The sequence below is a fragment of the Crocodylus siamensis genome, chromosome 2, assembly GCF_052110815.1.
Source record: "Crocodylus siamensis isolate JL-2025a chromosome 2, ASM5211081v1, whole genome shotgun sequence".
Taxonomy (NCBI): Eukaryota; Metazoa; Chordata; order Crocodylia; family Crocodylidae; genus Crocodylus; species Crocodylus siamensis.
Window position 1 is genome coordinate 217,456,344 of NC_143396.1, and position 24,759 is coordinate 217,481,102.

Sequence of the window (24,759 nt, forward strand, 5' to 3'; positions counted from 1 at the left end):
AGAATATATACACTGAGCACTACCTTAAACAATGCTGATGAAGCCTGCCAGTGTGGACAACTGGAGCAATGGGTTGAGGCAAAGGGTATATGAGAAGAAAAGAGGGTTTCTTAGCAGCTGTCAGATAGTAGAACCAATTCCATTGTCACCATTTGAAGTCTTCATGAACCAGTCTCACTGCCCTCTCTCGCAGATGTATTTGGACTCTGCAGAAGGGTACTGGCTTCTTTTAAGGGATATCATCCTTTCTCATTTACACACACCACCTTCAGTAAAGTTCAAACCTTTTCTCCTCTTATCCCCATAAACTCACTAGGAAAAAAGATAGGTTTTTCAGGTGATGACGAGGCAGGTCTGAAGCAGGTTCTGGGATAATGAAAGCAGAAAGGAAATGCTGGAGGCATGAGAGACTGCTTCTTTGAGAAACACTTAATCCCCTTCCAATGAGAATCTTTAACCCTTCTGACCTTAAAGCCATGAATCACCCATGAAAAGCCTGACCCCTCTGCATGCTTTTCTAGCAATTTAGCAATGGAAAGAGGACTTTCTTTATGGTTTTCAATCAGGCAAGCTCTGTCTGCCAACGGCTTTGGAATAGGAGCATTTGTCAACATTTATCTATCCCAACCTGTATTTAGGACTGTCTGTGTTTCTCACTGCCTAGGGAAGATGAAAGTCATGTTCTGGATGTTGGTTATGATCTATGTTGCCAAGCTGAGGTATGCTGAAATTCAGATGGTTCTCACAACACAAGCTCAGGCACATCAACTCATCACACAGCTATTGGTTAAAAGCAAACCAAGCCATTCTCCTGGCATGGACTAGGCTGCACCACAGATTCAACCTGACAGAGAGGAGATTCTAATGGTTTCAGGTGATCCTGGGGGATCTATAGGGGCGGGGTGGGTTTCAGACCACCTGAGAAATGAAGGCAGTGGTCATCAAGGCTTGCCTGTGTCCCAATATTCTTCCTTATTATGTTACTCATTGATGTGTTGAGACCAACTTCCAGTCCTTGGAAGGAAAATTTGTTTCTGGCTTGGTCTCCCTGACAGGGAAGCTGGTGAATAAGGAAACTGCAGCACTTCTCAGTGCTCTTTCCTCAGTCTGTGTGCTTCTTGGAGTAACTTCATTATTCTCCCACACTTCATGTTTATAAGCTCTTTAAAATCCATCAGGAAGAAGCTCCCTAATGAGACCAGATTAGATGAGTTCATACTTACTTTGCTGAGAGATGCAACTCCAGATGAGACAAGCCTGAGCCCAAGGAAGAAACTCCATTTGTACTCACCTGAAAGACCTGGAAATAATTGAGAGAGAATAATATGTTACTCCACAAGGTTCTGGTTTTTTGGTTATTTTTAAATACAGCTGTTTATTAAAATGCATATCCAAGGGGTATGGTAGAAATTCCTGCTACATCCAGCAGGGCTTTGATCTTGCAAACACAAGGAGTATGATGAAAGGAATGGTCATTTCATGCAATTGCATCTAGTCAAGGATTCCAAATTAAAAAATAAAAGTCATGTTTTTCACTCTATAACTACCATTTTGTTGGTGGTAACACTGTGAAACTACTGAACACCATTTTTTGTACAGCTGGGAACTTTTCTAATATCCGTTGCTGTAAGACATGATACCTCGTTTTGTAGAACAAAAAGAGGATATACAGGAATCTGACTCAAGCAGCATTTTAGAGTTGCCTCTTAATGTCAAGTTTAAAATCTAGCCAATGGAAGGTCTCTTTCTAACATGATCTCCAGCTTATTCTCCTGGGCACTATGTCTATACTGAAGTGGGAAGTGTAATTGCAACTTCTGTGGACATACACAAGCTAATTTTAATTAACTTGCTCAGACTCCAACAGTAGGAAACACAAAGGGATACAGGCCTCTCCACAGGTTGTGTAAGGTCCTCCAAGACCATGGTTGCTCACACAAGTGGCTAGCCCACACTGAAGTCCATGCACCACATTCTTACTGCTGTTGGCACATGAACAAATTAGACCTAAATAAGTTGGGGTATGCTTAGATGTGCTGCCAATACCCTACCAGTGGAGGTACCCAGTGTTGTAGTCATGGATGGGCCGATGTGCACCCAGGCCCATGTGCATCCCATGTGTACCCAACCCCACCCAAACAACCCATTTGAATCACAAGTTTAAGTGAATGGATTAACAGACCATTTCATAAATTACTTTGGAGCTTGGGTGTGGTATAAATTGGCTATTTTTAGTCCTAGCTTAAATGACCATAAGGTAGGACCAACCTCAATTTCAGCTACAACTGCAGTGTTCCTAGTTTCTATTACAGCAAGTTGCTTGGCTTTTACACATAGCCATCATGAAGATGAGTGTCTTAGCAACTGGCCTTGGATAAAAGTCAAAATGAATTTTTCATAACTGCCCATGCTGCAAAACTAACCTGCAAACTGCACTCTGTCCATCTCATGCAACCTCATCAGTAATGCTGGACTTTGAATTCAGGTGGGATCTCCAAGGTGTGAAGAAGAATATATTCCAGGCTGTTCTTCTGCAGGTGCATTAAGCTCTGTAAAACCAACTGAGGAACCATATTTAATTTCCCTTTTTTCCAAAACAATCTCGGTGCAAACATAGATTACAGGATTGTAGAAAAGCAATGAATAGCACAACAAAGAGGAACATTAGGATAAAAGCCTTGATGACCCCTGCCTCATTTCTCATTTTACAAGGGGGAGCGTGGACCAGTACTGCAGGGGTGGCTACATGCCCTACGCCTAGCCTCCTGCTCCCTACCTCCACTGGGACAGGTAGACCATACCATGGGAGCAGCAGTCAGGGAATTTTTTTAATCTCCAATGCACATAAGAATTCCCTCCTTTCCCTACTGCTGCCTGCCCCGCTGTGCCAGGGCCATGAGGATCTCCAGAGCCACTCCAACTGGGCTGTGCATGTGGCTGGGCTCCGTTTGGGACAGCAGCAGTGGCAGTGGCAGCAGATGGGCTGATTCTCCATCCCTGCACCTGCTCCTGGACTGGTAGAAACATCCAGAGGGACCAGGGAGAAAGGGGGAATCCACCTGCCACCACCACTGGTGCCACTGTCCCAGGCCAAGCCCAAACCCCACACAGCCTGGCCAGAGCAGCTCTGGAGCTCCCCTTGTGCCCAGGATAGAGAGCAGCAGCAACAGCAGGTGAGGGATCAGGGAATGGGAGGGGAAGGGATGTGCCCCGGGACACAGACAGGAGGGAAGGGGGAGAATTTTTACCTTCTTCGGGGGCTTAAAAAAGTCCCCAGCGATTGCTCTTGACACATGGTCAGAAATCTGCCCCAGTCCAGGTTAAGATTAAGCTCCCTTTTGAGCTAGGTGCTACATAGAAGGACAATCCCTGTCCACATAGGATTTCCAGTCAAAAATAGTAAGGTAATATTCAAAGAGTGGACGTGATCAGATATGTTGATTTTGGATAGACTTGTAGGCATTTGCTGTCTTTATTGAGAAATGTGCAAATGCACAGATAGGAGATAAGTGCCCAACTGGTGCTGACTTTCCTTTTGCCCCTCTTCATTTGTAACTGCATAAATAAATATCAACTCTAACTTGGCCATTAAGTCTTTGTGGATTTCTAACAAGTGTCCTTACAGAAATGGGTCTCAAGGAGAAGAACAGATTTTTCAGTGATGCCCATTACCACAGGACAGAAGTAGCCAAACCACAGCTCACAAGCCACATATAGCTCCCTGGTAATTTACATGTGGATCCTGAAGAAATAGAAATGATTAAATAAAACCATGCTTTTTATCTTTGTTTATTGTTTTCTTTTTTAATGTTCTATATGCCCTGCTTATTATTTATTCTAAGAAGTCATCAGATGGCAAGTTATTATTATAGCTGAGGTGCTGTGCACAGGTCACTGCCTCTGCGAAACGTGCCCTGCAAAAGTTTTGTGTCCTGTGGTTCTCAACTATGTCAATGTTTGGGTTGTAAAAGGGTTAGGAAGTTTGGCCATCCCTGCCATAGCATTTGAGCACCTGACAAATATGAGTGAAATTAAATTTTCCCCAACCTGTGAAGTAAATCAGTATCATTATCCCATTTTACAGGTGTGGCAGAGTGGGAAAGTGACTTGTCCAGCATTGCGTAGTGAGTCTATAGTAGAGTCAAGAACAGAGCCAAAGGTTTGAATCCTTAAGACTGAGACCATCCTTCCACTGACTTTGGAAACCCAGTGGCAGGCAACAAATTATATAAAAGACAAGATTTTTAAAATGTGCTTCTAATTATTTACGTGCCTCATCAAAGCACTTTTACTTGTGGCAAGAATGACTTGCCCTGCACTTCAAGACCCAGCAGCCCTATTCCCTCTTTTACTTTTTTTTCTGCTTCTTATGATCTTTCCTGATGAAAATATCTCTAAGCCAAACAGTTTCCAAAAAAATATTTACATGCCTAACCCCACTGCACCTGAGACAAATACATTCTGGGCCCAGAGCTGTCATCACAACCATATGCTTTGTGCTGCGTCTTTGAATTGATTTGTCCCAAGGTGAATACAGTAATGCTTTAAAGTAGTGTATCTGTTAAGTATTCTGTCAGGAGTATAAATCAGAATGAAAGAGCATCTCTGCTGGTCAGGTATGATTCTTGGGTCACATGAGCAGCAGCTGTAGGGAATGATTGTCCTACCAAATCCAGTGCTTTGGGATTCAGCTGCCTAAAGAGTACCTTCTGGGTTTCTACTATGCCCCTAACCAGACTGGTAAATGCCCACCTCCACCAGCCACCAATGGCCACTGTTTTTTTGTGCATGGTGGAGCCAGTCCCAGGACAAAAATGATAGGGAGGTGGGAGTTGGGCACATTCCATGAAAATCAAGCTATGAAATATGAACTCTCCCAAGGTTTGGGAGAGCTCAGCTCCCTCCATTTTGCTTCATCTAGCTCTCTGGCCAAAGGTGGGGCTGTTTGTGCCAACAGCACATAGGAGAAAACTAAGTCCATCAAGCGCAGGTGCTCAGCCAACTCCAAGTAATGAAACACGTCTTTATCAGCTGCAATTTTTTATTTAAGGAAAGGGGCAAAACTGCCCAGAGTTTTCTGAGAAAATGAAAAAGAAGCCAACCCCAATGTTGAGGCAGTGAAAGCAGCTTCCCTGGGACAATAAAGACGTGTTTCATTATAGAAAGTGGCCGACCATCTGTGCACATTTGACTTGTATCCTTCAGATCTGGGAAGTAACAAGGCGGGTTTTACACTCACTTTTCTGGCTATCACCATACTGATGTGTCTGACTTCATAAACACTGCCAGCATTTTTGGAGTGAATAACACATGCCTCTTGCTCCTCTGGGCATGTTCTTTCCGCCCAGCACTTAGGAACCCTCCTGCTTTTTATCTCACAGGGCAGAGGTATTTAGCATGTACTGTATCTGTTGTATGTTGAACCGAATGGATATTTCCTGCATGACTGGCAACTTCTAATATGGCTGAAACTATAAAGGAGTGGCCAGTGTTCATGATGTTTACACACTGTAGCATGACACAATATGTCAAACTAAAATAATAATAGGCAGACACAATTTTGCTGGGTAAAAGCTTCTAGTGACACTAATTCTTGCTTTGTTCAAAATATTTTTCAAGCAGGTATAAGGTGCCAGGTTGGCCAATCTAAAGACTAATGCCCTTGTTTATCGAGAGAAGGGAAGTGAATAGGCAATGGCAGTGACAACTTGTCACTACTATTGCTCCAGCCACTGTAATTCAGCTGCCTTTATGCATTCAGTTTCTGTGTCCATTCAAACTCTGGCTTCTCTGCTGAAACTGGCAGTTGTGTGATGGCTACTGCGATATGGACACTTATGCCCACTGAACTAGGATGAGAACAACCATGTATTTTACCCAGGCCACTAAATAGCCCTCAGGTCAGTCATGCATTTCAATTGCTGATCATTGTTACTGCAGTACCCAAAACGTGCTATGTAGTCCAACATGTACTACATATAGGAAGGTGGGGTTGTCAACCATGGTATGTGAAGCGTGCTAGGCCACGAACCTGGTGAGTAGGTCCAAGGAGCAGTGTCGGGAATCCAGCAGATAGTCCAGAGTCAGAAACCATAGTCAAATACTATGCTAGGAATTAGAAGCCTGGAAGTCCAAAGAAACAGTGAAGGGGGATGGTCAGGCTGGAAACTAGAGATAAAGTTGGGGGCAGAATCCAGGACAGGAACAGAAGATAAAATGAAATCAGGAACCAGGCCAAGAGCTGGAAAACTGGGAAGAGTCACAAACCAGATACTAGGACTGTAAGACACAGCTAGACCAGATCAGGAATCAAGAAGACAAGCCTTAAGCTTCACACAGGCCCATAATCCTAATGGATACTAGTCCTATTCTGACAAAAAAGACAAACAGTAGTCAAAGAATAGAGGAGAGGTGTTCCAGCATGCAAGTAAGAAGGTCCAGGAGGCACAGCACCACAGTCTGTGGTCCTGTAGTTTGTATTTTATGTAGACTATTGCAGCTGTCCCTGTGTGGCAATTATTAGTTGGCCTTGTCTTGTCTACCTCATGGCAGAAGGCCTTCAAAAGGGATCTGAATACTGAGAGGGTAATAAAAGACTGTCTTGGGGAGGCTATTCCATATGTAAAATGTAGCATGAAAGAAAGAATGCAAATGAATGTGAGAAAAATGAATAAACAGTCATTGAATCTGGCATTATTGGTGGAGCATTAAGAATAGAGGCAGTGACATCAAAACCACCTACCACAAGCTAAAAAAAAAACAAGTTTCAGAAATCAAGGATGGAAAGACTGCCCAGGAGTGTCAAAGCTGGCTCCATAACCTTTATCTACCAGCCAGATCCACAGTCCACTGAAGTCAATGAAAGAGCTCTAATTGTCTTTAACAGCCTTTGAATCATGCCCCAAGTGAAGACAAAGGAGTTACCTGTGAATAGAGGAAGCACAGGTGTTTTCACAATCTGACTGGGGAAAAAAAGGCATTCCTTAGACAGCTGTGTTAAACTGAGTTTTACAAGGAGTGAAGAATTAAGAGACCAGTGTGGCAAGGATTTTTGTAGAGTCTCCACTTCCACGTGCACCTGGATACCACAATGGAAAGTACATGTAATCAAAAGCCCACCAATCAATAATACAGACATTAAGTTTAGGAAGAAGATCAAAAGAGTAAGGCAAAACCTCTTCCTTGACTTATCCTGAAGTGTCAGCCACATGCCTCAGCACACCACACCATAAAATTATTCACTCTTCTGAATTCCCATGACACCTGGACAAGATGAGGAGCTTCTGAATCTGGCCTCTACCTGTAAGACTGCTCCAAGTCAGCATTAGTAGAAATAACAGAATGGAATTGAGAAAGGGGAAATTCCTAATGGTGAGATCAATCAAGCTATGGAACATGCTGCTAAGAAGAGAGGGAAGGTCCATCACTTAGGTCATTTTAAAGCTAGGGACCAAAGCTTTGGAGAACAGATGGTTGGGATCAAGCCTGCAGAGCCCTTTAAGAGGATGGACTAGATGAGGTCTGATCATCCTTCTCCATCTCATACTTTGACAGGTTTTATATCCACAAAGAGCAGAATTCAAGGTTCCTTTGAAATGCTTGACTCAGGGAATCTATACGCATGATGGACCTCTGCTCCGAAGCGTGCTAATTAGTACACATTGGAGCAGATTCAATTAAGTCTCTGCAAGTCTGTTGGAGCATGCTAATTAGCATGTTCCAACAACCTCTGTGTCATGTGTATTCAGCGTCCCCATAGTTCAAAATGGCGGCAAGAGCACTTTAATTGAACGACGTTGAATGAGCTTTAGTTAAAGCACCCCCACTGCTATTATCTGTCTGATGTGCATGTCAGCTGTGTCACTGCCCTGGAAAAATTTGTAGATTAACTTCACTCAGTCAGTTGGTCAATGTGTTTTTGGAGGGGTTTTATTCCTTCTAAATCAATTAACCGTTGGTCACTAAAATGCCAGTATTTTAAGGTCACTAAATTGCAGCTGCTTGGCACAGCATGCTCAGACAAGCCAAGAAAAAAAGAGAGCAAGAGACTTGTGTACATAAAGCCCAGGTCAACAGTGGTTTATTAAGTCCCATTAACCATATGGTCATGATTATAATAAAAGCTTGAATTATGGCCAGTGACGTGTGTAACCCTTCTCCCCTCGAAACTCTGAGATAGATATGAATGATAGGTGCATATAGCACAGTTCTTTTTTCACCATTTTTGATCCCGAGGGAAAAACAAGGAAGGGTTAAATGAAATTCTGCCATAGCTGATAACTGTGTAGCTCAGAGGCACTGCTCCAAAGACACAACCTCTCCTGCCATCCCACAGTCTTTATTTCAGACTCACACTGCTGACTACTGAGCTCAGGGGACTACATATGCTTTGCTGAGCTGCTGGTAATGACTTCTGGGGCCAGATCTTTCTCTCTCCAGTTAGCCCAGTGTGAGATCTGAACTATCTTCAGTGGATTTGCTTTAGATTTGTGCTGATGTAATTTAGAGCCTTGGCCCCACATGCTTACGAGTAAACACGGTGTTAGGGTGTTTCTGAAGGGAGACTCCAACAGGCTGACCTTTATACATTAGGTAGTGATGATGATGATTCATTTACCTTTCTCTAGCACCATGAAGGCAAAGGTGGATGATTATGGTTCTTACATTTTGCAGGTGAAGTAAATAAGGCACAGAGAGGCAACACGACTTACCCAATGTGAATCATGTTTATGGAAGGGTTAGAATGAGACTCATCTAAAGAGGGCTAGAAAGAGGAGGTATAATTAACAAAACTAGTTTTATAGCCAGATCAGGGAAGAAAAAAATGGTGGAAAAGTTTGTGAATTCAAAAAAAGTCTTCCCATTTCAATTATTAAACTAGGCAAAACTATTTAAATAACTATGTATGAGTTCTGTTTTGGCTGAATTCTTACAGAGCAGAAAGACATACTACAGCATTTGGGGGTAAAACAGTGTTGCTCCACATGAGCAAATGTGCTTATGCTAATTTGCCATAGCTGAGGATCTGAGCTACAGTTTCACGTAATGAGGTGAGAAGGAAAACTTCAGACATCTGGAGCAATACCCACAATGGATGAAGGTCACTGAGTGCTGGCAACTGTGCTGCTTATGCTTTCTGCTTGAATGGACCTCATTGCTTAATTAATCATTTCAGTCAGATTCTTTTATTTTAAATTAATGTTTTATAAGGGGAGTAACATCCAGGAGAGGGAAGACAGGTTTTTTTGGTACTGATTCTGGCCTGTTGCCTAATAGTCCATGTATCCATGTAATTGTTGCAACACAGTTCACACCCAGGCTAGAGAGGAACATTAAAAAGCCTGAGCCTAAATTAATTCAGTCTTTGCAGGTTAGTCTAACCTGGCTAGATTAAATCACTTTGTAACTACACAGACATGCCAAACATGCCTGCAGTGGCTCAGGCTAGAAGCCGGGGGTGCTAGAGACCTGTCTTCCCTGCACACTGCTGAGCTGAGGAGTGGGGCATGGCCAAGCCATGGCAGGGCACTCTGATTAGTGAGGTCTGCCTGCACCATCCCAGGATTTTCCCTGTTCGTTGCTCAAGGGGCAGGAGCGTTGCTAGACCCCAGGACCTGCTAGCACTCTGAGGCAAGGGGTGTGTGAGAGTGTGCAGTGCATGCATCTGTTGATGATACAGAGCTTTTCAATCTCCCTTCCTGCTTCTTTATACTGTCTGCAGCAAACTGACAGGTGAGCAAGCCAGCAAGGGACAGATAACAGTGTTTATCACCTCATTAGCAAAATAGCAGCCTCTCTCCATTACTTCAAACTCTTCTTAACAGTTTACTGGCTGACCTGTTGATTAGCTCAAAACAGCCCTAAGTGGTCACTGTTCTGTATGCCTGTCCCTGTGAAATTGGAGAGACTCACACACGCAGACATCTCTGAGCATTAGCTAGCATATCACATGCCTAAGGTCTGTGGGGCTGGGGTCTGTGTTTGGGGAGACAGGAGGGATGGAGGGGAGATCCCTGCTTGTCCAGCAGGATAGGACAGGAGGAAGCCAGGCAGACCCTGCTGTGCCTGCAAATCTCTATCAGAACTCCAACCAGGGAGCAGAGGGGAGAGGCCAGCCCTGCTGTGGAGCAGAGAGCCCCACCCAGCCCAGGGAATGTGCCAGGGTGTTAGGGGGGTCTGGTTTATCTTAAATCAGCAAGCAATGTTCCCTCTAAGCTGTGTGGCATGCACAGCTGTGCAGGCGCACTCATGCCGCACTGCCAGGCATGCCTGCGCAGCCGCACACTCCACAGAGCTCAGAGGGAACGCTGTGAGCAAGGGGCCTGGGACAGACATTGCATAAACTGGTTTCAGCCTAATCAGTTAAGGCTGATACTACATTCAACCAGGTTTATCTCAAACCAGCTTCAGCCATTTTCAGACTGGTTTATGTGCACTGAACATCTGTTCTGTTACAGGTTTAAACCAGTTTCTGCTTACTTAAACCAGTTTATGGGTAATGTCTGTCTCTAGCCCCAGTCATATCTTATCAGATGATTCATTCTCTGAAACAATTTTCTGCTCCAGAGCTGTGTTTGGCCCTCCTTTTTTCAGCTTTGTTTTTCACCTTCTCCTGATACATGTACATATACATTTGGACACATTAGCACCCACATTTAGCTCCCGGAAATACCTACTGCCCCACTGAAGTCATGGCTGAGTGCCTGGGTGTCACTAAACGTAAAGTATGGTCCAGTGCATGTATTTGTGTGTTTCTCATATAAATGACACATTCCCCCCGTACATGTATGGACCAGATCTTCCGCTGGTGTAAAGTGATGTGGAGCTATTGGCTTCAGTGAAACCAGGCCAATTTATGTTATCTGAGGTTCTAGTTTGTCATTCGTCTAGGGCTTTCTGTATCCTTCAATTTGCCAATAACATTAATATAGATGATGTTCCCATTTGCTAGGTTCAAGGAAGATTCATATCATATTCTTCCTGGCATATAATAAATATATCACCTCTGGTGTCAGAGAGGACTTCCCATCTTCTGTTATTATTGAACATACAGTGTGAAGCACTGTAAAATGTGTACCTTCCTCTGAAGCATCAGGCAGGCCTCTACTGAAGCCAGAATAATAACTGAACAAACCAGTAAGCTGAGCTAGTATAAAATAATCTGGGAGGTTAATGTTAATGTAATAATGTGCTGTACATTTTGGCAGGATGCAGGCCTTTGAACAAAACTTGGAATTTAGAAACTTTTATTCCTAGCAAACAAATGTATCCTCCTATGGGCAACATTCAGTATAGAGTGCATTGAGAACTACATGTACCCCTCCTTGTAGAACAGGTCTCAAACCCCCCAAACATAGCCATCTATGCAGCCTCCAAAACAAATGCCCTGATCACTCCATTCCCAACATGTATGCTTATTCCCCAAAAATGTAGTCATACAGTTCTCCTGCAAGTTTTCCTTATTGGCAAACACAGCCACATACCCAGCCCCAACTTAAACGTGCACATTTTGCTTCCAATACATATACTCTCCTTCTGGCCAACGTACCTACCCACTCCCATATCCTTCTAAATAGCCCATTTTAAAGGAAACCACGTTGCCTGCAAGATGTCAGTTCTCTTATGCATTCCCATCCTTGCACAGCAATGGGAAAAACAGTCTCTGACAGGAGCCCACATAGGCCTCCCATTGTTGGGAACTGAAGAGCTATAGACAGACCTCATGGACTGAGGTATAAATAAAAGAGACAGTACTAGAAAGTGCTGGACGTGCAAAAAAATCACCTAAAAGGTAAGAAGTCAAAGATAAATAAGAACAGTCCGTGTAAACTGTGTGCTCATCTTAACAATAAACAGAGCAGCTATGAAGCAGGGACTTGAAAGAGTTCTCCTCTGCAAAGATGAATGGTTTGTTGAAGCCGCTCTGGGTTCCGTTCTAGGGGGTTCAGCATGAGTAATTGAGTGTTAGAAGAGCTTGCTCACAACAAGGGCCTGTGCATGCCAGCTCTGGGGAGAGGCAAGCGTGTAATGATCCCGCAGGTTATTTATTGTTTCATTTGCTCATTAGCTTGGCATCACCGTAACTCTCCAGCCACAGCACGTGACAGCTTTGAACTGGCGCCCCGGGTGTTGCAGGCACAATGACATGGGGTTTTGATGTGTGCCCTGTAGCTCTCATAGGATTTCCGCTCCCTGCTCCATTCAGCTGAGCTGTCCAGCCAAGGATAAATCACCTTCCCCTCCTCAGAACAGCTCTGGGGTTTATGGGTATTATCTATCATTGTAGGCTCCTTTTCTGGACGTGAGCAAGCTTACTGTCTCTCAACAGTCAGGGCAGGATTTCACTGCACTGGAAAAGCAGAAACCAGGGGAGCTGTGGCCTTGTGGGCTTCCCCAGTGTCGTTATTCATCACAGGCAATGTGTGAAACTGGAGACAGGTTGTGAATAGAACAGAGTCTACTTGTGGCAGGCAAAAGTTTCAGAGCACTGCTGCCTTCAGAAGGGCAATGTCTGTAGGAAATAAAGCAAAAGGGAGCCATCCGAGCCCTTAAAGCCCCTGACAGCAAGCTATTCAAATTTATGCCCCTTATTCTCATGTGCTTGGGGACAGTTTCTTGCTGGCAGCTCAGGCCTTATCTACAGTGGGAAAACACATTGGGATACCAGACATGGCAACAAACACAATATTAACCTGGATTTTGCCTTTGCTGTGGACAAAGCAAGTTATCTTTCAGACATTTTAGTGATGGTTATGGTTGTCTTAAGAAAGGTGCTTAACCACAATTACCTAACATCTCCAAAGTGTTTTGGCAATGGCAGAGTCCCAACAGCTGTCATTTCTGGATAAGGCTGGGTTGGGGGAGGGATAGAAGGGGGTATGGCTGATGAGACTGAAGGTCATCCTGTATTTTGGACTTCTGGATTGCAGGGTAGATGATATCTAGCAGAAACTTACTGCTGGCTGCATGCCGCGTTATTGAGTGTTTCCATACAAGTAATTCAATTGTTATGTGCAAGTTTTCCCTGCCTTAATAAGAACAACATACAAGCCTCATTGTAGCAAGACCAAGGCCCCAGGGGAGGCTGTAACATCAAGGCCCCAGGACCAGCTGTAACATCCCCTGGTGGCCAAGTGCCTCCTGTCCCACTCTGGCTCCTTGAGGCACCCTCCAGTTATACCTCCCCAGCCCTACCTTGATGTAACTAATAATACCTAGGGAGGCTGCCCCAGAGTCCCAAAGTGAGATTTAGTCCTTCTGCTACCTATTATAATGTAACAAGAAGCCCCTTCTTGCCTGCACCCCCCATTTTGTGCTTTTCCTTCTCCTTCTGAGTATTGGCAGAGACCTAGCACACTCATTGCATGAGCATGGCAAAGCTCAGAGCAAGCCAGAAAGCTGAAGTGGCTTTCTGTAGGAGAAACCTACAAACTACATCTACATATCAATTGAGCTAAGTGTCACTAAAGAAAACAAAAGAACTAAAATATCCATTTCAAAGCCAAGCCTGTAAGGGACAAGAAAAGCCAAGGTACATTGAAAACATGACTGTAAACATATCTTGGTAAACACATTCCCCCTTTGATTAAAACCTATTTCCCAAAGCAAACTTCCCATATCTATATAAAGTTTATGCTAAATCAGTCTACTGCATCTAACCTAACTCACTTATTGTCCCCAATGGCCTTTGATCCTCACTACCTCATATTGCATTTTTATATATTTCTTATAGCACATTTTAATATTTCATGTGTCTCATATTTACCCTGACATTCCGTATTTTATCTCTCTTAATTTTTAACAAATGTATTTTTCTTTAAAGTCATAGCTTATACTACTAGAACTACTATTGTAAGAATGCATTGAAATTGTAATTGCTAGAATTTTATTGCTGTATTGGGCTGGTCCCTCTGAGTGAATGAGAGTCTGTATGAATCAACAGATAACTGAAGACAAAGCAAAAGCCTCTAGCTGTTAATTAACAATAGCCTAGCCAAAGGAACTTACCATTACAAAACTTGACAAGCCATTTAGGCTAATTAACCAAGGAACTGATTCCTGGAATTGAGCGCTAGGGGTGTGAAAAGCGGGCAGTATTTGATTCAGATTCGGCCCGAATCGGGGACAGTGATTTGATTCATTGATTCAGATCACTGTCCCCGATTCCATTCGGCCGAATCCGAATCTGAAGATTAGATACTGAGTGATTTGGCCATAGACACAGCTTTAAATGTTCTTCTACATACCTCGAGGTACCAGGAGCGGCTCGTGAATGCTGAGATGGCACGGCAGATGGAGCATCCCACGGGAGCATGGGCAGTGGACCCAGAAGTACTTCCAATCCACTTCTGGGTCCGCCAACGAGCGCACAGTGGATCCCTCCCACATGCCCTGGGCTCAGCAATCGGCTGTGGGGGACCCCAGGTGCCCCCCCAGACCCAGGAGGCACCAGTCACTGAGGCAGGGAGTGGAGGAGGGTTCCCCGCATGTTCGACAGTGGACTCCTTCCCCTCCCCGCCCTGTCCTCCTGTGGGATGCTCCATCTGCCCCATCATCTCAGCATTCATAAGCCCCGCCTGGTACCTTGAGGTACACAGAAAAATCATATAAAGCTGTGTCTATGGCCAGATCGTTGAATCTCTCCAAGTCAAATTGGAGTCTTCCAATTTGATTCGGAGAGATTAATGGGTCTCCTGATTTGATTCAGATTCAGATTCATGGATACAGCTGCCGAATTAGGCCAAATCTCCTCTGAATTGAATCAGTGACCAAAGCTTCGCACAGCCCTGCTGAGCACCCACCATATTGACTATTCCTTCAACCTTTAACAATACCATTGTTAAATCAATCAAAAATCACAAACTGCCTCCCAAAATTGCATGTACAAGCAGGCAAGACTAACAGCTTTTATGCACTACTCAAGACCCATGTGGGACAGTGACCTCTGGATTGGGCAGCCAAAATGATGCTTGGGGATTACACAAGTCTTCCAGAAAGGGATAAAAGGCAGTTAAGTGTGACCCTCAGTGGTGCCCTCTCATCCAGCACCTGACTTACCGAGACAGAAGGACAAGCAGGTGACTCGCTTTTGGAGAAGACATCGCCTTGAAGGAAGCTGACCATCGACAGCAGACTCTAGGATTCTGGATAGGTAGATATACTGACACCAGTGCTCTCACAATCACTACAGCGGCTACTATATACAATACTACATGGGTTTAAATAACGTGGGTTTGAATGGGTGAGTGCTTGTGTGTGTGTGCGCTAAGGTGACCAGTACCCCTCATAACTCAAAGTTTGCATTTATGATTTTATTGGTAACTTCAATCCCGTACAATAAATCAGAATTTATTATGATAACTGTGAGGTGGTCCTTTGTAGCCAACATTATATTTCATATGCCCGGCTGGCATCTGTCTCACTCCTCTGACTCTAAGTCACAGCTTTATCCATGCCTTGGAGCACAAATGGCCTTAGAGATTATAATCATGGCCTCTATCCTCCCCTATAGTCACATCCATGCCTCACAGGTGTTACTCAGTTCAAGTGCCAACCTGTATAGGTTTTGGCCTTCGGGGACTTAGCTCCTGGTTAATCTACCTACAGACATCTATCCTAGGCCCACTTGCTCTGGCCTGCCTTCTGAGTCTCAGCCTCTCTTGGGGTGCCTCACTCTCTTGCAAGGCTGGCTCTGGATTACCCCTGTTTCTCTCTCTGGAGACAGGCCCTGGTCTTCTTGGCTCCGTCATGCCCCTTGTCTCCCACTCTCAGAGCTCAGGCTCTGACCCTCTCAGCTCTAGCAAGCCCCATATCTCTTGCTCACAGGATACAGGCTCTGGTGCACTCAGGTCTAGCCCCCATCTCTCACTCTTGGGGCACAGGCTGTGGTCTGCTCCGCTGTTTCTTGCTCACATTTTCCCTCATCCCCTTTCAGGGCTTGAAACTCCCAAGTGCTCCAGGCAGCCTGGTATATGGCTTCCAGTCCTCTCCTACAGCCACAAACCAGTCCTCCAGTATCAAATTTATATGCACAAACACAAGCACTCACTTCTAAACTAAAAGTCTCCTGCACTCTGGGTCAATTTTACCCCATAAGGGTAATTCCTTTTGAACTCTCTTGGGTGGCGTGGGTGTATGCATGCCTGTCACCAGCAGCATCTCTCCCCAAGGAGCTCCTTTCCTTGTAGTGTGCAAGGTTAGACTGCCTGTCTTACTTCAGGAACTGCTTTTATATGCCCTAAAGCACTGCTCCTTCTGGTCAGGTGACCCCTTAGTCATACAGAGGGGTTTCCCCTTTTTTCCTAATGGCCAGACTTCCCTAATCCAGCAACTTGTTGCCTTTACTCGCAGGCTGCCTGAAATCCTGCCCCGCACAGCTGCATGCTTGCACAGCAAGGTTAGCCTGTTACACTTTCCCCTTAAAGTAACAGAAGCTTCTGGCTCCCTGTTACACCTATGCACTGAGAACCCCATTTCATGGGAGCTGCATAGTACCATACTGCTAGTCAATAACTGACCAGAATGATATAGCACTGGCATGTGGTAGCAGAATAGCTAAGGTATCTCACCTTGTCTCCGGAGGTGTGAATTTAAGCCCTGCTCTGGATTTGTACCAAAAGCTCCTCCCCTTCAACCCAGGTGCATGGGTTCCCAGTGATTTGGGCTGAAGTGTGAAAGGCACCTGGATGTGATGCCAGCTGCATTGTCCCCTTGTGGACTGATGGCTTTAGAAATAGGTCTGTCTTAACTCTCCTACTGTGGGCAATTGGGCTAGTTTGGGCTCAGGAAGACCCTTGTGGATATACCAGTATCTTTACCAAACTGTTGTACATAGTACAAAGAGAGACCCAGGGCAGGATTCTGATCTTATTTACACAGTGTCAGTTGTAGTAGAGCTACTCCGGACTGCTACAGTTGGTCTTTGGTTTAAACAAAATAAACTGCTGTAACCAAAGGAGGATGAAGGATGGTCAAGTAGGTTGGATACTGATCAGGAGTTGGGATACCAATCTTCATAGGCAGATTTAGGATTTTTAAAAAGGGGATACAGCTGGTGTGGTGCATCATTCCATTTAACGCAATCTATATTTTTCTCCAGGTGAAATAAATTTGATGCTTTAGTAATATGCTAGAGGCCTTGGTTTATATTATTCAGTTTAATATCAAAGTAAAACTAATATAACTTTACTGGAATGAGTTAAAAACAGTCTGCAGGGTTGTGTCATAGGAGCATTACCAGGAAAAACTAACAGACAGCAGAATTGCAGAACAAAGGCTAGCTTGATTAGTGGAACATCAAGACCATTAAAAAGCAGAGAGGATCATTAATACCTGTGAAATGAAGAGTTTAGAAGGCATTGGGTAGAGCCATGAATTCAACTGACACTCTCATTGATGCCTGAATAGAAATGTTGCTGTCACTGCCAGGCAGTTGGCTTTAAACTTTGGGTGGAGTGGAAATCAAAGTGGGGTGCAACTAGATCTGCCCTTGCCAATCTTCAGTTCTCTGCTGGGCAACAGCTTTCCTGTGTGAATGTATATGTCACTTTGCCTCCCCATGCCTCCATTTTCCTTCTGTAAAATGGGGGCAACAGCACTTCCCCTCCCCACAGTATTGTTGTACAGCAAGGTGCTTAGATCTATCAGCTGTAACATGTATATGTTTTAACGTGTATTTAGATCTTTAGATTAAAATGGATAAAACTTAACTGTTCAGCTTCCAGGCTGCCTCTACCTGCCCCTTCAAACAACCCAATGCTTCATTTTACTGTAGACCAGATAAGTGAAATTTGTGCCACCCTCCATGCCCCCACCTCCCCCTGCCAATACCTAAAACACTGCACTGGTGTAATCCCAGGTGTCTATTGAGTGTCTATATTGGGCCTTGGTCAGAAGTGACAGACATTTCACAGCTGAACAGTGAGGATAATCCCTTCACGATATCTTGGAGAATCATCCTGATGTTACACGATGAGCCATTGAAGTGATTTACTGAAGTAATATTAACTTGCTATATCCTCTCATAGCTTCTTCATTATGCAACAAGATGGCATGGTGCTAAAATGCTATTGCACCAGAAGAAAATGTTGCTGTGTTGTAACCTGAAAATATTTAATACGTTCTCAAATTGCTTTAGACACCAGAATATGGACTATGGGATGAAAGAAACACTGAGCAATCCTAGACTTCCAATCCACCTTGACTCTAGGTGGCAGTGTAGCAACATATATATTACACTGTCCTTGGATGTCTTTGTGGATTTGGGTTTCTTCTTTTTCTAGAACATTGTTACAGAGTTTGGTCATTTTAGGTATACTTTTCCTATAGTATAGCTTAAGGTTCCAGTCATAGGAGGTTGTAACTTGACAACAGAGCTGTGTACATTATAAAATGTGGATCGATAAGTACATATGCAGATAGATAGGACATATATATCTGTGATTCTCAATGTTTTTAGACTGAAGGCACCCCTGATGAGACTGAAGGCACTCCTTGGGAAACGCTAGCTCTTAGGTTTCGCTGCTTCATCCTTTTTTGACTAGAGAAAAATAATAGAGCAGTTCTTCTGTTGCCAAGAACTCAGAACAACCACAACAGGTCAAAATGTTAACACTGTGGATTCCTGTTAGAAATCTTTGGGTTTATCTTGTGAATTGTTTTTGCATACCTAATAGTGCTAAACACTGCATAGCACCCCATTCCACGCTTGAAAGGATCTCAAGGTGCCCCAGGGTGCCACAGCAGCCTGGCTAAGAATCACTGATCTATATCATTGTGACAAGGTGGAATGAAAACTTGCTGGTAAAAGCATAACCCTTCACTTGATCCTCTCTGACTACACACACAAACAAGCAAAACACTAAATAGACAGATGGAGCTTGCAAAGTGGACTGAAAGCCAACAGACGTCGAGCTCTGCTGGAGCAAATGAGGAAAATAAGATCAAGAGTTGACAGCTTTTCAGTGAGAACACCCTGAGCTCTGTCATAAGCTGACTGCATGAGCTGTAAGGACTGAAAGCAGCAGTACCTCAAATGATGGAAGCTGGCAGGGGGAGAAAGCTGGTCTCTGAGGGCATGTCTATACCCTTTCCACAATGAACTTGAGAGTGCCACTGAGGATTACACCCTGCCCACCCACATCTGCTCTACACATGACAAATTTGGAAATGAGGCAGTGAAGCTGCTCCATGGATTGAGCCTGCTACTGCTCTCAGACATGCCAGAGAAAGAAATCTCAGTAGGAGGTGCTCATAAAGTGGTTTCACTGCCTCATTTCTGGGTTTGCTGCACGTAGAGTGGAAGCTGGTGAGGAAAGGAGAGTGATTTTCAGCAGCAGTAGTGAGACCTCTGTGTAAACAATACAGACATGCCCTGACATAGCCAGATCCCAGCTCTGGGCGTGGACATAGGGCTTTTCAAGAAAAAGAGACAAAAAAGAAATCAAGAGCTTGATTTGTAACTAAAAAGAAAAAAGAAGTCTGTGACACAGAGAGCAGGCAGAATTTAGATGTCCTTTGGGAAAATAACACTGCTAAGAAAGCTGTTTCCAAATAGCTTCAGGGGATGCATTGCAGCAGAGAGGGGAGGAAGGACTGGCTCACCACTGTGAGTCTGAGAAGAATGTTTTCAATCTCGTTGGTGGGTGGAAAACCCTCCCTGACTAACAGCACCACTAGGATCCAACAGGCAATCCCAACATCCAAACCTTACTAACAAATGACAGAACACCCTTTTTAGTAAAGGGAGTCAGAGCTCCTGCTTCCCCACCCACCACCATCACCACCATGTAATCAGGAAATAGCTAGAATCAATCTTCTCCATTGTATTGCTCTGAGCCCAGTAGGATCCTGTGCTGAATCCTGAACCTCTTTAGCATCAAGGTGGCTTTGCAAGCCAGAGTGAACAACAGCATTTAGGCTTTACCTCAAGCCCTCCTCTGACCCCTTCTCTGCCTTCCCATGCTGTCTTCACTCAGCTCTGGCAGCAGCTTCATTTGTCAGGGCTGGTTTTTCCCATTTTCCACGGTTCTCCATTTCTGTCCATGCCGATGTCATATGCCCTGCACATGTGCCACAGTTCAGACCCCCAGGGCTGCAGGCAGGGAGGCAGCCTCATGGCATGAATGCAGACTCTTACTAATGCACAGCATTTATATACTGCTGTGGGCCTAGAAACTGAATGCCTCTGACAAGCTGTGGATATCCGCTTCAAACTCTTTCCCCTTGTGGTCCCTCCTCCACTGGGAGACAGGAACAGATGGCTGCTAAGGGCATGGCCAAGTTTTAAAACCTGGTGCCTCCACTTGGTTCCACAGCCTTGAATACATAGCAACTCACAGCTCCTCTACATGTCCTGAGCTTCCTCTACCTCGAGCCATCCATATAAAGTGCATTGTAAAATGTCCAAGTAACCTGATCCCTGACAGAGAAGGAAGGGCCTCTATAAGACCTGGAGGAACTGAGCATTCCAGCTGAAAAATCCAACTGCACCTCTGCAATGCAGAATGACAGACACATTAAAGGCATCTATTTCAGCTCCTTGGAGCCAGATGCCTCCTTCTTCCTTTGCTGGGCAGAGAGCCGGCTCAGCATGGAGTTTCTCTCCCATTTCCTAGGGATGTCAGTCAAACACAGGCGCTTGGAAGTTCAAGCGTGGCCAAAAGGAAGCAGATTTCAAAACACACTTCTGCCCCCTACCCCCCACCCTTCCTCGGCCTTTTGTTTCCAGTTTCACCTCCTCCCATCAAAGAAAAAAACCAAAAAAAGATTCTGGAGTCACCGAGCCATGATCTATCATTCCTTCAAGGGAGTTTCTCTTAATATTAATCAACACAAACCTCCTCACCCTAGGGGAGCAGCAATCTTGGAAGGCTACAGTTGGTTTCTAAATGGGGTGAAGGCAGGAGTTCTTATTCTTCAGCTGAAACATAGATGGCTGTGAGGGCAGAGGGAAGGCTTTCTGGGATTCTTGAAAGAGCCCCTACTGTACCAGGCTCTGAATACAGAGGATATGTGGAAAACACAGTCATTCCCTATAAATCCAGGGGCTTATTTGTTCAAAGAATTGAAAATACAGAGCCAGAAATTTTGCTCAATCAAGATGGTAGGGAGACATTAGGGGTCTCATTACAGTTTCCTTGTTCTCTGCCTGCACTCTGATGCAGCAAGAGCTTATGGCAGCTTTAAACATGTTAGCTGCTAAGAGCTGTCTACCACAGGAGATGTTCTGGCTGGCTTCTCCTCTTAGCCTTTCATACCCCCTTTCTTTCCTTTGCAACCCTGATAAGTGAGTTGGTGATTCACCCTCAGCCAGCAAATGCCTGGAGGGTGGTACAGGAGTGGGTTGTGCTGTCTCTTCAGCTGCTGGTGACAGCTCTGTGTTGGAATAAAAGGCAAGTCTCCATTTCCTTTATGGAGTCTGAATTGTACAAAAGAAGTGGAGTGAAGCACCTCATACTTGCAGTCTTTCCGCCATTGCTAAGCTCCAGACATGCTGGGATGTGAAGCTCTAGTGAAGATCCAGAGACGGTCTTGATGGCTGTAGGATAAGATACTCTAAGTCCGGGGCAGGCAATGATTTTGGCTGGAGGACCACTTACTGAGTTTTGGCAGGCTGTCAAGGGCCACATGGGTAGCCCTGCACCTTGGCAGGTGCCCCACCCCCTGGTTGCCATCTTGTGATGGGAAGTCCCACCCCTAACCTTTGCCCACCCATGCTCTAGGTCCTGCAGTACACTTGGGCCACCTACTGCTGACCAGTGAGTACCCTGGATTGTAAGTGATACATAAAGACCTTCCCTGTTTTTCTTTCCCCCATAGTTTCTGTTCAGTCATAAACCTCTGGATTAAATAGAGGGAAATTTTCAAGTAATCTTTAAAGACACTCTCCTACCTTCTTCTCACAATTGTCCCTATTGCCGGTCATAAATTTAAGCAGGGATGATGCATTTTTTAGTGTACCTAACAGCACTGATCTGATTCCCTTACAGAATAATTAGGTTAAAAAAAAAGTAAATATACTGATGATGTCACTTTGTTACCAGGAACTTCGCCTACTGGGAAAACCCTTCTCAAAGGTGCTTTTGCCCTAGGGACCCATGCTGACTGTACTAGCTTTAATTACTTTAGCATCATCTCTTCTTCACATAACATTCTTTTTTTTCATTCAGCACTGACTTCCTGATACATCCTGTTAATTAGTTAGTTGCTCAGACCAGAGTGTCAATAAGTCATTGAAGTCATCCAAGGCAGTTTCTCCTTACTAGTCCTCTTCATAGCCTCAAAAATTGATGCACAAGACGCAGGACCAGATGGAATCCTGTATAAATCTACATAAGCAATGACGAGCTATTGGCCAAACTGCTGTTTGGTATCTCTCCAAGAGATAAAGACAGTGTCACTGAAGAACAATCCTATCTACTTGAATATAGGCAAACCAAAGCCTACCAAAAGACACCAAAGCAGGTAATATATCTGATAACAGTAGTACAGTCACCTGCTCTTCATCCATCATCAAAAGAAGATAATCAACCAGTGCTCTCTCCAAGCCACGGCCAGGTTAGTGCTGAGACTGACAAGAGTCAAGGAGAAAGAAGGTAATTGGTTACTCCACAAATTATCTTGCAGCAACACACTCTCTAATATTAACCAGTAAAAGCCTCCTCCTTCACAGTTAATTTTACTACATTTTATTTTTTTAGCTCATTTTAAAGTTAATTTGGAAATGCAGCACATCTACATCTCTGAATTTCTCTATCCTACTCAATATAATAATATTTGAACTCCACAAAATCTTTAGGGGTCTTTGTGGAAAGATGATATAGTAAATAGGGGACCATAGACCCAACCTTGAGCTGTCATTGCCTCATTCCTCCTGCAGTTATCAGGACCACATAGGAAAAAAGCTATATAAGCTAACAATGGGAGAATTTTGGTTTAGTCTATCACAAAGCTCAGGTTCTTCTTTGAATTGTATCCAGCTAAAACGTCAGAAACTTTTGCTGCTGCAGAATGACACAGAATCTTACCGGAGCAGGCTTTTCAGTACGACTTCTAGTACTCTCTGCTTTCAATTGCATTGGATACACTGGAAAATGGACCTCTCCTGGGACTGAGGTGGTCTTGCTTCTGCTTGTTGGTTAATCATACAATGGGTAGTGGAAAGACAGAAAAGAAGAGAGCAAAAGAAACAAAACAGAACAAAAATCTGTAGCTCAGTCTGGAGAGAGACCTTGCAATATGCTTCATATAGACAGAACTTAGTTACAAGGAAGGAATTCTGTACTCTGAAAGCTGGACTACAACAAATCCTGTGGTTATCTCCAACGCTCTCATCACACATCCAAGTCTTAATTATAATTTATTGTTTGTCCTGCAGTAATGTCTAATGCCCATCTTCAGGGATCTGTCCCCTAGCACATACAGTTTGCAGTCTAAATTTACAGGATAGAAATCCCTTCAGACCTAGAATTCATCCCCAACTGTGAACAGTCATAAACACTTCTGCTTTGACTCATCTCAAAATAAGACCAAAAAAATCAAATAAGCCAGAAATTTCTCATTGAAAAACAAAAACTCTTTTTAAAGTCAATATGTCCTCCTTCTGGAGAATTTTGTCTTTGACAAATGTTCAAATTATGTGTCATCATTTTTATACATTCATTATCCTTATTCTTTATATTTTTCATTTTTGTAGTATTGTTTTTAAAGAATTTCATAGTATGTCAGTACCAGGAGATAATCTGCAATTCTCTTGCTTGTCATGCAATCATCTAACACAATAAAAAGTATATAACAATAAAAGAATTAAATTCCAAACAGAATTTGAAAATTCATCACCATTTCTGAAATTCTAAAATGTTTTGTCCAAAATGGAAATGTTTTAAAAATTTTATCTCACATGACATGCTCTTTTTTTTAATGTATTCATTCGGATTTGGTTTGAAAAATAAAATTTAAAATGGAAGTTTTGAACTTAAACCAATACGGAGTACTATGGCTTTAATAAAGATGCATGAAGGGATGTAGAAATGCAGCTTCTGCCAGAAGTTCCAACATGCTCTGTGTATTATAAGAAGACAGGCGGGTTGACAGTCTCTGTGGTTAGTTGGCTACAGGCATGCAGTCATTATTTTATATTAATGTGAGATGTGAACATTGTTTTGCTGGCTATAATTATTCTCTGAGTGATACAATCTTAAAAATTACAGCTTTGGCGAATATATTTTTTTCTGTAGTTCTCCCTGGGAGTCCCTGCCTGGCTCCATGCCCAATAATATGATTTCCTGAGGGGCCTGAAAATGTATTTATTGATTTATTTGTTTTTGAATTGTAATTATCCTGTCACTTTGATGTTCTGTGACCATGGTCCTTGGCTGCTATATTCAATGTAGGGGAGTAGCTGGGCTGGCCCTTGACTTGCAAAAATTATGACGGCCTGGATCAAAAAACTGCTATTGGTTTCTGTTGAACCACTATGGCTCTTAACCTAAGAGGAGAAATCTTTCAGATGAGTCCTTTTAGAAGACTAGACAGGAAGAAGCTGGGATCTCTTCTTCAGAATGTGCCTGCTGATATGGGCCTCTTATTATGGGGCTTACTTTCCAATCAGTCATAAAAACAGAAATTGCAATACTTGCACAGCACACACAGGTAGCTTTACCTCCAGAAAAAGTCAGAGGCTTCCACTGGTCCATTGTGATCCAGTTTTTGGAGTCCTCTGCTGCCCCACCATCCCCGAACAGGCACACAGAAGTGAAT